General features: G+C 35.9%; 1 pseudogene; it reads right to left on the bottom strand.

Moving 5' to 3' along the window:
• Positions 1 to 782: 782 nt before the first annotated feature.
• On the bottom strand, positions 783 to 7,267 carry LOC128636250 (4-galactosyl-N-acetylglucosaminide 3-alpha-L-fucosyltransferase FUT6-like; annotated as a pseudogene).
• Positions 7,268 to 15,175: the final 7,908 nt, after the last annotated feature.

The raw sequence follows: 15,175 nt of genomic DNA, 5'->3' as shown, positions 1-15,175 counted from the left end.
GGTCTTCCTCCCCTCTCTGTGTGTCCACATGTCTCCTACATCACTCTGCTGTGGTTTCTACTGACGCCATTGCAGGATCCAGCTTGGGTTCTTCCATGTGCGTACAATGCACCAACTGTATACGGTTTTTATATATTCCATGTGCGTACAATGCACCAACTGTATAAGGTTTTTATATCTTAAGCACATCTTCTCCTCAAGCTCAGCCAGGAGGTTTTGTATGAGTGCGGTATTGACCTCCATGTTCTAGGCAACGGAGAGTTGTAAATATGGTATTTTAAATGTTAACCCCAGTTAAGGGGGGAGGGTGTAGTATCGATGTAGATAAGGCCTCTGTTCACAGTTTTTGCAATCTTACTCGGCTCTCTGAGATTCTGTATATATCAAACGTTGTAGTATTAAGATCATTGCTGTTTAGCTGTAATATATATCCAAGTCTTCTCTCTAATTGTTGTTGTAAGGTATGGAAAGATGATAGAAATCCCCACTATCTCATTTGTATTTTAATACATTTATATTTTGAACTAGCAGTGATTTTACACATTCTCATTATCTCCTTTAATACATACTTTATTAAGTGCACTCAAGAAGAGTACTAGATTTTCTTGAAATTACATATCCTAAGGTTTTATAATTTTGTTTTGTGAAACTAATTTTAATCACTGACCAAAATATAATCACATTTTTAAAAATGTTATTGAAATTGCTAGTTTGCTGAAGTTGATGATTATTAATATGGGGACCAATGTAACAATAAAAAAAGCATCACATTGGTGATTACATTACTTGAACCATTTGGCAATACTATTCACAGAGGCATCTTTCAATGCATTAGATACTTTACAGTAATGGATTACAAAACTAGTATTTCCTACTGGCTTGAATTGAAACCTCCAGTTGAAATATTGTTGGTATCTTTTATTGTCCTTGTTCAACTTCAGAAGAAAAGAAGCCAGTTCCTTACGACTGTGAAAATCATCTACATGTATAAATGAATCTGGGGGTAGAAAACTTCATAGCTGGCATGAGGGATCCCATTACCACTGGCACAGTTCCTGAGCTAAGTTAATTATACAATAGTTTTTCAGTGATATAGTCTTCATGATTACTGTTTTTAAAAGCCAGATAGAACTTGAACGTAGAAAGAATCTTTGTAGAATTTCTTCTAGGGAGCAACATTCTGCCATCACCATACATATATCCATACATATATATTGTAATGTATTTCTTAAGCTCCAAATAGTATTTTGTCCTCTGGTAGTTTGGATTGCAGTTACTTACTGCCCAGAGCACAAGTTTAGTCTTTAAAGGAATTGTAAAATTGTCATGTGAGTCATGCTTCTCCAGCCATCCATAAGGAGTGAAGATATCAGAGTCTGACTGGTAGGTCATGGTGAGGTTGATGAGGTTATCCATTAATGCCAGATTTGGACTGTGATATGAAAACTCTAAATTGAACCAAATCCAATATTGTTTTGAGGGTCTATGCATTTTGGGCAGTTGTTCTCTAGAGCTTAGTGAAGTGCACTCATAGGAGGCAGGTGAGGCACTGCCGCACCTGCCATTTGGGACAAATGAAAAAAAAAATATATATAATTTTATTAAAAAACAAAAGTTAAATAAAGTTAAAAGGTTTTTTTTTTAAAAAATTTCTAGCTCTATAATATTGCGCAATAGAGAGGCACTGGGTTCTGGTGTTTCTCTATTGCTCAATATTTTACATGTATTTTTATTACTAGCCGCTCTGCAGCACCACCCAGTGGTGATTTGCTGCAGCAGCGCGGCTGAAAAAACTGTGAAAGAGGCACCTCTAATGAGGCCTTGTATTTTCCCTGGGAGACCGGCTCAGCCAATGAACACTGGTTGACTCACTAGCCCTGCTGCATGGTTTCTACTGCACATGCGCAACGAGGAGCAGTCTGACGGCGCAGGAACAACAGTGAAAACAGTCAGTGCCACTCATTCCTAACTGTTTGGGACTAACTGTCAGTGAGTGGAGCCTATCGCAGCTGCCCCCTGGTCCTGCCTGCCCTGACTAGTCACTGAGGAGCCGTCGCTGACACCGAGTCACCAACACAGTCACACAAGTAAGTCAGAATGACAAGCGATCATGTGTGACTGTGATGTGATGATTTGTGAGCACTAAATATAATAAGGCAGAGAGCGAGACTGAGAGACAAGTAGTTGCCACGGTCGCCCCCCCCACTCCTCTGCTCTGATGTTAAGTGTCTGTGTGAGTCTCACAGAGACGCTTAACATCAGAGCAGAGGGGGACTGTGATGAGTGAGTGACTGGGCGTGCGTCAATGACATGTAATGAGAGTCTGACTCTGACATCATCTTCTCCTCTGCTAAAATGTATTTGAGACTCAAATGAGCAGCCGGCATCTTGTGATTTTGTGAACAGTAGGCAGTAGGCAGTGGGCACTAAGGCAGTTAGGCAGAGTAGTGGCTGCCCGCATCCTCTGATGTTAAATAAACTTCATGCCTGATGGTCCTGGTCAGTGTTGCTGCCTACTACTGAGTGTCTGAGTCTGACATCTTCTCTGCTTACAAAATTTATTTTACAGAATGAGCAGCCATCTTGTGCACACTGCACAATGCACATATTATAATATATTATAAGGCAGAGTATAGTGGCCTCCCCCTCTCTGATGCAAAATTTTTGTGTCTGACCTGGTCAGTGTTGCTGCCTAGTGCCTACTACTGAGTGTCTGAGTCTGACATATCTGCTTACAAAATTTATTTTACAGAATGAGCAGCCATCTTGTGCACACTGCACATAATATATTAAATATATTATGTGCATTGTGCAGTGTGTACAAGATGGCTGCTCATTCTGTAAAATAAATTTTGTAATCAGAGAAGATGTCAGACTCAGACACTCAGTAGTAGGCAGCAACACTGACCGCGATTATAAGGCAGAGAATAGTGGCCTCCCCCTCTCTGATGTTAAATTTTGAGTCTGACCCGGTCAGTGTTGCTGCCTACTACTGAGTGTCTGTGTCTGACATCTTATCTGCTTACAAAATTTATTTTACAGAATGAGCAGCCATCTTGTGCACACTGCACAATGAATGCACATAATATATTATAAGGCAGAGAATAGTGGCCTCCCCCTCTCTGATGTTAAATTTTGTGTCTGACCTGGTCAGTGTTGCTGCCTACTACTGAGTGTCTGAGTCTGACATCTTCTCTGCTTACAAAATTTATTTTACAGAATGAGCAGCCATCTTGTGCACACTACAAAATGCATATAATATATTATAAGGCAGAGAATAGTAGCCTCCCCCTCTCTGATGTTAAATTTTGTGTCTGACCCGGTCAGTGTTGTAACTTGCTACTGACATCTTCTCTGCTTACTAAACACATTTTACAAGTTACAACACTGACCGGGTCAGACACAAAGTTTTACATCAGAAGGGGTGGCCACTACTCTGCCTGCCCTATAATATATTTTCTGTGCACAAAATCACAAGATGGCTGCTCATTCTGTAAAATTAATTTAGTAAGCAGAGAAGATTTCAGTAGCAACATTGAATTTGCAAGCAAAGAAAATAAATAATTAAAGTGAATGTTTTGGCAGTTTACTGTTAGGAATTTAGGATTAATATGTGGTTAGCAGCTAAATATCTTTAGGATGAAATTTGAATAGAGCTCCCCCGCCTGTGGCAATCATTGTGTAAATTGGCCAAATCAAGTCACATTTCTTATTAACCCGTGGTACAGTGGTCTCTTTCTGTTCTGGAAAAAGGGGGCAAAATAAATAAAGTATATTGCAATTGTTTTTTTTTTATAATTTTTATATTACAATTTAAAGGTGGTTTATGTCCCATAAGGCCCTTACCATAATTATTAACCAGACCGGTACTCATGGAACTGCAGAGTGACGTTAGTGCTGGACACTGGTCTGGTGCTGTATCTGCTTTTGTCTTACTCATTTTGAATGGTCAACTACAGCCGCCTTTGAAGACTTGGTGGCTGTATTACTCAAATAATGAAATTACATGGAATTATTAACCTGATATATTGGATTCTTCTCGGGCCTATCATAGCCAGTGCCTCACTAGCCTCTGACCTCACCGCACGTCACTGCTAGAGCTACATACATCTCTGTGATGCAAAATAACAGCATCAGCTTCTGTGTATAAATTGTGGTCAACTGTGTAGAAACAACCAGCTGCATCAAAGGGATGAGGGCTCTGATTGAGTGGGATCTGCAACTGAAAGGGCCATGTCCAAAGGAGAATAATAAGAGGCTTATCTTGTATCAAAGATGACTCAAGTTGTGAAGAAGTTCTTGTTGTTTCATTGTCTATTTTATATTGTGGTTTTTTGTATTTGTTAGTATAAAAAAATAGAGAGAACAAAATAAATGAAAATATCAGTTGCAGGATTGTAAAGAATAAGATATTTTTGAAAATAATTAAATTCATGGCTTTCACTTTTTATGGAACTGTGGGAAATAAAGAAACATCACACTTAGTTAAAGCACCATAATGTTACTAAGGGTTTCAGAAATGTTTTCACTGCATCTTTACCATATAATCTAAAAGCTTAGATGTCTTCTTGTTGTGGCTGTTGGATAAGAGAAGTAAAATACATGTTTAAAATATTAATAACACAATTGTCTTAAAACTATAAAACAGTATATAAAAGTATGAAAATATATTGTAAACACCTTCAAGTAGGCTTGTATAGATTTATAATTATAATTTACTGCCTCTGCAATTGATTCCTGTAGTTACTGTTTTTATCATTGTCCACTTTTTAAAGGGACATAAAACTCATGATTCAGATAGAACAAACATTTTTAAACATATTTCAAATGTATTTCTATTAACAAATTTTCTTCATTTTCTTGTTATCCTTTGTTAAAAAGCAGGAACGTAAGTTACGGAGCATGCACGCGTCTGTAGCACTATATAGCAGCAGTTTTGTAACTATGCTATACATTAGCAAGAGCACTAGAGGGCAGCACTATTCCCTGTCATGTAGTGCTGCAGACATGTGCATGATGCCTATCTGGATATCTATTTAACAAAGAATAACATTAAAATAAAGCACATTTGATAAAAGAAGTAAATTGGAAACTTTTTTAAAAATTGTTTCCTCCATCTGAATCAAGAAAGTTACATTTTGTGTTTCATATCCCTTTAACTGGAATGTCTGGTATTTCAAATGTCTGTCCAGAGAAATAAATCTAAAAATGTAGAAACTCAACTCATTGGATCTAATGCTGGAGTACATTTGTCAGGGGAGTCAGGACCATGATTTGTATCTGATATGGTCATATGACTTGACAAGTTGAAGGACGTGGGGTGTGACAGGAGCAGCAGGGCCATTTAATTTTATTTATGCCCCTAACCTACTGCTTCCCCTGGTCACTTGCGGGTAGTTAAGTTGCCAGCTGTGCTCTACGGAATTACTTAAGATATCATGCTTTTTTAAAGGTTAAAAAAGCTTCTTTAATAACAAATTAAAAGTCCATAACCATGGAGGGATTTGTCATAAGGCAAAGAAAGCAGCTGCCAAAGGTTAATAATTCTTTAAGAATTATTTTCTAGGGAAATTACTATTTTCTCATGCGCATTGGGAGTGTATTTATCGAAAAGCCAACTAAATCTGGGCTTAGGGTGATAGACTTTCAAGAGGCAACAGATAGTCATCTGAGATAGAGTTCTGTATCTGGTATAATTTCTAACTCTGCCTGAATCTGCTATTATGAATCACAGGCATGTTGTGTGTGGACAAAGTTATAATCTACAATCAATTACAAAGCAACAAAGAGGAGAAGCAAGTAAAGTAAGGAAATATACTCTTACAGATGAATTCACAGGCTCCCTCACCATCCAGTAGATAAACTCCTGCAGCAGGACGGACAAGATGTGCAGTTGTGCTTTTAGGATGTTTTAGAATGTAATTGGTCTCTTCTGACCTAGCAAGCAGATACAAATGAAGTTACCATCATGACACAAATATTGGCCTAGGTAGCCTAGTCAAAAATAAACTTTCATTATTCAGATAGGGCATGCAATTTTAAACAACTTTCCAATTTACTTTTATCATCAAATTTGCTTTGTTCTCTTGGTATTCCTTGTTGAAAGCTAAACCTAGGTAGGCTCATATGTTAATTTCTATGCCCTTGAGCTCCGCCTCTTATCTCATTGCATTTTGACAGTTTTGTATAACTAGACAATGCTAGTTAATGTGTGCCATATAGATAACATGAAATTGTGAAATTACCTAGGAGTGAGCACTGATTGGCTAAAATTCATGTCTGTCAAAAGAACTGAAATAAGGAGGAAGTCTGCAGAGGCGTAGGTACAACCGTACAAGGTAATAACAGAGGTAAAAAGTATATTAATATAACCGTGTTGGTTATGTGGAACTGGGGAATGTGTAACAAAGGGATTATCTATTTTTTTAACAATTACAATTCTGCAGTAGACTGTCCCTTAAAGTGTTGCTCTTGAGCACAATCAGAGATACCACTTTGATTTTTAACACTTTTGAGAAACAGGTATGACCTGTTATCACTTGCTATTGTGCATTTATAAACATAGAAGGTGTATAGCAAAAATCTTTTTTTTTATTATTATTTCTTTTTATTGAGACAAAAATATGAAATCCACAGATACATGAATTTTTTCCCAGTATAAGGATTACAACGATTCTTCCACTACAGTAAACAATGGTAAGAAAGAGAAAAAAGAAAGAAAAAGGAATTCTCTTAAGTTGTCTATTTCATATTGCCATTGTCATACAGAAAAAAACCCAACATCACCAAACTGATTGCAAACACCTTGTTTTTACTAGTCTCCCTGAGCTTTGAGCAATTAATTCATTTATTTTCTGCCCCAACAAGGGGACACGGAGGCCCATGGCTTTCAAGGTAATACGAAAAAAAAAAAAAAAAAAACAGACAGGGGAGATAAATAAAACAATATTTACAGTTATTTTATGTGATGTTTTAAATATAAACTTACATTTTTGAGTTAAGAACATTGAGGAGACATTCTAGTGTAAAAATAAAATATTCTATACTTTGGAGGCTTTCGAATATATATATATTTTTCCTTTTTTTCTCCCCCCTCCCTCCTTCCCTTTAAACAAGTTCCTTCTTTTATTATGCATTTAACTCTATGAAAAAGATTTATTACATAGTCATACTTGTGCCCCCCTACCACAACTAATGAGGGAGGATACAGCTGGTAACCCAGCGAAAGGCAGCCACACGTGTTTACTCCAGTCAGTGGCTTTATCATCACTCAGGCTATGATAACAATTTTAGCTACATGTCTGATTTTATTATATTTGTATTATTTTTTTCCTTTTTTCTCCTCTTTTTTTTTTTCCTAATCTACTTCAAACCGTACTGCTTAAAATCAGCAGTGAATCGGTTTAAATGATTGACAAACCAAAGAAGAAGAATAGAAAGAGAGAGAGAGGAAAAGAAAAAAAAAATAAGAATTTCCTCTATATCCCGCTCCCTCCATTGACCCCCCTGCGCACTTCCAAAAAGGTCCATTAACCATGAGGCATATATTCTCTCAATATTATAGTGTTTACAAAGAGGGATAAAACTTGTTTCTGAAAGCTTAGTTACTGAGCTATTAGACATTTTTCAAGCTTTCAAGCGGTTTTCTGTGAGAGATAAAGGGGCATAGGTATCAAGCTCCGAATGGAGCTTGATGCCCCGTGTTTCTGGTGAGTCATCAGACTCGCCAGAAACAGCAGTTATGAAGCAGCGGTCACAAAGACCATTTCTCCAAAACCTGTCCGCCTGCTCTGAGCAGGCGGACAGACATCGGCGTTGATTGACACCCCCCTACTGGCGGCCCATTGGACGCGAGTCTGCAGGGGGCGGCGTTGCACCAGCAGCTCTTGTGAACTGCTGGTGCAATGCTGAATACGGCGAGCGTATTGATCGCTGTATTCAGCGAGGTCTGGCGGACCTGATCCGCAGTGTCGGATCAGGTCCGCCAGACCTTGATAACTATGGGCCAAAGTATCTATTTGTTCTAATATTAGGAGATCACATAATTTTAATTTATCCAACATAGGAGCTTTTCGGGATTTCCAAAGTTTTAATAACATTTTCCTGCCCAACATAATAGATAAATTAAAAAAATGAGTGTGTGCTTTATATTCAAATCCCTCCAAAAGGAAAATTACATCTTGAATTTCGAGTGTGATCTTAGTTTGGATAATATTGCTTAACCAGTTAGATAATTTATGCCAAAATCTTCTAATTTTATAGCAGTGCCAAAAGCAGTGTAGAATACCTGCTCTTTTATTTCCGCAGTAGACCATCTGGGTTAATTTGATTTGGGCTTCTTGATAATATGTTGCTAAAGAAGCTTTTTGGGTTCTCCTAATACTCTTAAATATTACATTATCTGATAGATCCATGCCTAATATTTCGGCCCATTTAGAGTATGTCAATTTGCATTATTTTTCACTTTTTATAGCCATTAAGGTCTTATAAATTGAAGAGATAGAATATTTTCCACTTCTGAACTGAATAAAGATTTTTTTTCCCCATAAATTTAGAGCTCCAATTGTACCCAAATTGTTGCACCAAAGTTGATGTATAGTTTCTTACTTGATAATAGGCAAATAAATGATTGTTAGGAATCTCAAATTCATGTTTAATATTGTGGAATGTTTTATATAAATTATCTTGTCTATTTATTAGTTGAGATATATTTTTAAGTCCTAGCTCTGCCCAGTCCTTAAAGGGCATTGTTGTGAAGCCTGCAATGAAATGAGGGTTTCCCTGTATAGGAAGGTATTCAGACACAAATAACTTAGATCCACTTATTAAACAGATATCTTGCCAGGCAGGCCTTAATGGATTCTCTAAAAACAGACATCTTTTACATAGTAACGGTAGATCTCTCACCTGAATATGTGCCATTGATGACAGTGTAAAAGGGTAAGTTATATTTTGTTTGAGTTCCACATCTACATAAAAATTGCTTGATGTTAACCAGTCAATTACAAACTTTGCTAAAGCTATTTTGATATAAATTATAAGATTTGGTAGGTTCAGCCCTCCTTTTTCTATAGGCATTTGCAATTTTTCCAAGAGTGCACTGGTCTTTTACCGTGCCAACGGTATTTAATAAAATATTTATTTATTGTTTTTATATCAGAATTATGTATAGGGGATGGAAGAGTTGGCATTAAGTAAAATATTTTAGGAAATATGATCATTTTAAATATATTTAATTTACCCGTTAATGATAAAGGCAATTTGGACCATCTAACTAAAGTATCACATACCTGGATTAATTTCCCTCTATAATTTATCTCATACCAAAAGTGAGAGAGATATTTTAATACCTAGATATTTAAAGTTATTTTGGACTTCACAAAATGGATGAGATAACTTTGAATGTTTATTAGTAAGCCATAATAATTAATTCAGATTTTAATTAATTTATTTTATATCTAGAAAAAGATCCATAGTTTTGTATCAATTTAAGTACAATAGGGATATATATATATATATATATATATATATATATATATATATATATATCGGATTTATACATAAATAGTAGGAGATCATCTGTGTAGAGGGAAATTAAAACTTCCTTATCCATTATTTTAATACCTTCTATATTATTTCTTATTATAAGTCAAAGAGTAAAGGTGCCTTGCCTCGTACCCCAATATAATGTGAATGGTTCTGAAATAGAGAAGTTCACTATTAACGAGGACATTGGCATATTGTATAGCGATTGTATTAACTTAATTTTTTTGTCTTTAAAGCCAAATTTATGTAAAGTTGAAAACAGATGATCATAAGTTATAGAATCGAAAGCTTTTTCAGCATCTAGGGATAGCAATATAGGGTTAATGAGGTTTGATTATTTGTCTAACTGTTCTTTAGCATTTAAATATGATAGTATTGTAAAGACTTTACGTAGATTACATATGGATGATCTGCCTCTTATAAATCCTGATTGATCTTTATGAATAACATTCTTCATTACATTTTGCATTCTATTATCTATAATTGACGTCAAAATTTTGTAATCGATATTAAGTAAGGCAATGGACCTGTATGACCCCATATCTTCCGGATTTTTATCTAGTTTCAGTATTAATGATGTATATTACTGATGGTTCCTTTCCCTTTATAAGATAATGATTATAGAGACTTGATAAAGTGAGTCTGATTGAGTCTTTTAAAATTTTATAAAATTCATATGGCAAGCTATCAAGGTCAGCCACTTTGTTAGTGGCAGATGTTTTAATAACAGCTTCATTTTCCTCAGTTCCATTATTTCTAATTGTTCCTCACTTATCTGTGGAACTCTAACTTTTTCCCAGAATATTTTTTTTTGTAATTCATCTATCTTTGGCTCAGCATATACTTTTTAAAAATAAGTTAGGAATTCTCATATAATTCCATCAGTTGTTATAATAGAATTCCCCTCTTTCTTGATTATAAAGGTATGATTATTTTGTTTTTGTTTTCTGGTCAGGTTAGCAAGATATTTCCCAGACTTATTTCTGTATCTAATAAACATTCTCTTTGATTTCCTTTCTGCTAATTGTGTTTGTACCAATTGCGTTTTGTTCCAGTTTCACATATTTCTATTGGTTAAGTATCTATTATATGGGTTAGATAGTTTATGTGCCAATTGTCCTGATCTAAGTCTTGTCTTTTTTTTGAGCTATCATGTATGCAATTATATCTCCTCTAATCACACATTTAAAAGCCTCACAAAATATTTAATTTTTTTTCATAATAATCTTTATTAAAGTATAAAAATTCTTCCCATTTAATTTTTAAAAATTGTGCAAACTTATTATTTATCAAGTATCGTGGGAAACACAACCCTAAATTTGGGATGTGTTCATTTAGTGTAATCTCCATAGTAATTGGAGAATGATCTGATAGAGTAATTTATTTTATTTCTGTGTTTTTTATCTTATCTGTCAGCGCTGCGGAAATAAAAAAGTAATCTATGTGTGAGTGTGTCTTGTGAGCTTTAGATAAACACGTATATTATTTGTTATTTGGGTTTTTCAGCCCCTAAATATCTTTAACATTCTATTGTCTCTTTAGAATTTGCCCTATTACCAACTGATTTCCCCATTCTATCCAGATTGGCCAAGGGAGCAATATGAAAATCCCCGCCTATTATGATATTAGTATTCAAGTTAGTAATTATTCTGTTTTGTAGTTTGTCCCAGAAAACTCTCTCTCTATTATTAAGACCATAGACATTGCACAATCTGAAGAATAATATACCTTTCATCTTTAGCTATTTCCTTTGATAATAAAGTAAAATTCAGTGACTTTTTAAACGTGATAGCTACTTCTTTTTTTCTTTTCTTACAGGGAGTAAAAAAGATTCCGCCTACCCAGTCTTTAATTTCTCGGATTCTGATTTAGAAGGATGAGTCTCCTGTATAAATACAATGGGGCATATTTATCAAGCTCAGAATGGAGCTTTATGCCCTGTGTTTCTGGCGAGCCTGCAGGCTCGCCAGAAACAGCAGTTATGAAGCAGCGGTCACAAAGACCGCTGCTCCATAACCTGCCCGCCTGCTCTGAGCAGGCGGACAGACATCGCCAGAAATCAACCCAATTGAGTACAATCGGGTTGATTGACACCCCCCTGCTGGCAGCCTATTGGCCGCGAGTCTGCAAGGGGCGGCGTTGCACCAGCAGCTCTTGTGAGCTGCTGGTGCAATGCTGAATACGGCGAGCGTATTGCTCGCCGTATTCAGCGAGGTCTGTCAGACCTGATCCGCACTGTCGGATCAGGTCTGACAGACCTTGATAAATAGAGGCTGATGTCAGCATGTACATCTTTAATATGCTTTAATATTGTTTTCCTCCTAATAGGGGATGTTACTCCACCTATATGCCATGAAATTATTGTTAGACTCATTTATTTTATATGAAAAAGCTTAACAAACGACATCAATAGAGAGGGAGCGGGGAGGAAAAGAAATTAGAAAAAAAAAAAAAAGGAAAGAAAGGACCAGAAGAGGAAAGACACAAAGAAAATTAAAACCATAATATTTATATTCCATCAGCATTAATCACTTTATAGAATGATTTTTCCCATTCATTTATCAGATTAAAACTTTATCTTTTTTTCAGCAAAGTACTCCTGGGCTGAGACTAGGTTTTCGAGCATTTGAGTTTCATTTTCTATTGTAATTTTTAATTTGGCAGGATAAATAATAGTGGCATTAATTCCAGCCTTAATAAGATGGGTGTTATTTCTAGTTGTTCTATTCTATGTATTCTTTTGATAGTAATGGTGTTAGTCTCGGTTGGAAGACCAATTTATTTGGGTAAACAATATGTTGCAAATTTCATTCAATCTTCATTCATATAGCCCCCTGGGATGCCAATTAGTCTTACATTATTTCGTCTAGCTCGATTTTCAAGATCTTCCATTTTAATTTTTAATGCCACATATTGTTTTTTTTAAACCTTTGATTGCTAAGCACTTTCCCACCAGGGTGCTAAGCTGTTTTAAGGTTTTTTTTTTTATTTCAATTTTTTTTTTAACTTTTTTTCTTTTTTTTCAGATCCCCAAGACTTACACTGTTGGAAAGGTTAGGCAATTACCTTTCCAACAGTGGGTTTTGGGGGGTCTGTAGCTGATTAGATGCCTGAGATACAGGCTTCTAAGCAGCATGCCCCCTGCTCCTATACTTAACATTGTTAATGTTAAATAAATTTGCACGGTGACGTCATCACGTCATTGCGCGTGACGTCACCACGCATAACGTGAAGCCCTGGCAATGACTGTCACTATGCAGGCATGATCGCCGGGGTAGGAGTGGGAGGGAGACCCCAGATCTCCCTCAAGGTGTGAGAGTGCTAGCGATGGCTCTGAGTCGTCGTTAGCACCAGAGTGGGAAACTGTGCGATGGCTCAGAGCCGTCATTAGCACTCAAGGGGTTAATTCAGTTATATCTATTTTTTGCATATTTGCCATATACTCCACATCAGATACTCTCTGTTGAACTTCAATGATACGGTTTTGGAAGGTTTTGACTTCCACAGATAGTAAATCTAATCCTCTAATTTGTGTAGATTGGGGCATGAATATATCAGTTAGTTGTTTTATAATAGTTTCTGAGTCGGTTGAATTTTGCATAGGGGTAATCTCTTCTGAACTGCTTCTAATGGATCCAGACAATCCTTTGCTTATTTTCCTTTCTGGCCTACTTTATGACACCATTGCAGGGGATTTATTCTTAACAGAGGTAACCATTTTTTCCAAACATGATGTGATAAATGTTGTGAGTAAAGGTGTTTAAATATTTGAGAATTCAAAAAAGAGTGTATTTGAATGTTAGAAGGAATATTCCAACAATTATATTTTGTGAGAAAGAAATGTGTGAGGGAAGAAAAAAAAAGAAAAAGAAAATAAGGGTGTTTTAGTACTCTAATGTGTCTTAAATCGTTAGTGTCTAATGGGATCCCATTTATTTTTGGTTTTAATCTAGATTTTTGAAGGCAACAAATATATGTACAGTAAGAGAGTATGCAGTAAGAGTGGGGGGATAAGGCTAAAATAACTGGATTACAAAACCATACATAGACAACATTCAAGATCGCAATATGTGGTTGTCAATTGAATGTTGCTTAACTCCTATCTTATCTTACTATATAAGTCACTAGTAATTCTAAATAATGTTTCACTGTAATTCCCCAATACTTCGGTAATTAGACTATTTAACAGTTGCTATAAAATCTTATAAGAAAAAAGATTGTGTGCTAGAATTTACAAAATAGCTATTATATGAACTTTTTTGAGGAGAAGTATTATCCTAGGGTTTAAATTTATTTTAAATACTGCTCTGTTCACAAAATATAGATCAAATTACCACTTTAAAAGAGTGTAACCAATCAAAATAAAATGACTTAATCAGAAATGTACCTAGCTTGTTCTAAGGTAAGATATTAATAGTCATTCCTCTCAGACAGAGACTATTTAAACAAATATTTTTCTGCTTTGGTGTTTAGAAGGGATATTATATGATACTAAACACTCTGCATTCAGGAAGTAATTCCTATTTATAACTTTTTTACCAACCTATTTCAATTATAAACAAAGATAACTATCCAACCCGCTCAGTAGGAGATTTATAACGAACAGAGAGGCTTATACCAATAAAGATTTTCAGATAATTTGCTCCACATGTACAATGATTTTACATAGGCCTAATACAGGCCATTCACTTCAACTGGGTACAAATATATACAAGTTAGATAGGACTTATGTTAATTTTATATGGATGATATCGTCCTTATGATTTAGTGAATGACCCCAGAGAAGAAGAAAGATCCAATAATAGATATCATCCTATCTGGCACTTATGTGTGGAGGGTATATTACAATGTAGACCCTCAGTATGCTTAAGTCCTGCAACAACAGGATTTAACTAGCCCTCCACTCTTCAGCCAAATATGTGTTTTTCCCCTCTGGTTGTAGTTGATATGTGTCTAGCGCTAAGTAGATGGCCTAATCTATTTATGTTCTTATATATTCCAGAGAACCACTAGTCTTCAGTCAACACCATAATTAACATGAAACCTTCATTTATCTATCACCAATAATATATACTCCAATCAGGGATTCCCAAGCCATCTATCTAGCACTTATATGAAAGGTGTTAATGATTAGTGATGTCGCGAACCTAAAATTTTGCGTTCGCGAACAGCGAATGCGAACTTCCACAAAAGTTTGCGAACCGGCGAACCGGACAAACCGCCATTGACTTCAATAGGCAGGCAAATTTTAAAACCCACAGTGACTCTTTCTGGCCACAAAAGTGATGGAAAAGTTGTTTCAAGGGGACTAACACCTGGACTGTGGCATGCCGGAGGGGGATCCATGGCAAAACTCCCATGGAAAATTACATAGTTTTAATCCATAAAGGGCATAAATCACCTATAATTCCTAAATTGTTTGGAATAACGTGCTTTAAAACATCAGGTATGATGTTGTACCATTCATGTAGTGTAAGGGTTACGCCCACTTCACAGTGACAGACCAAACTCCCCGTTTAACGCACCGCAAACAACCGCAAACAGTCCATTTGCACAACCGCAAACTCCCCATAGATCAATAGATGCAATAGATACATTTGATGATAGATACGATAGATAGATAGATTTG

Source organism: Bombina bombina, chromosome 7 (assembly GCF_027579735.1).
Source record: "Bombina bombina isolate aBomBom1 chromosome 7, aBomBom1.pri, whole genome shotgun sequence".
Classification (NCBI taxonomy): domain Eukaryota; kingdom Metazoa; phylum Chordata; class Amphibia; order Anura; family Bombinatoridae; genus Bombina; species Bombina bombina.
This window is presented reverse-complemented; position numbering and strand designations above follow the sequence as displayed.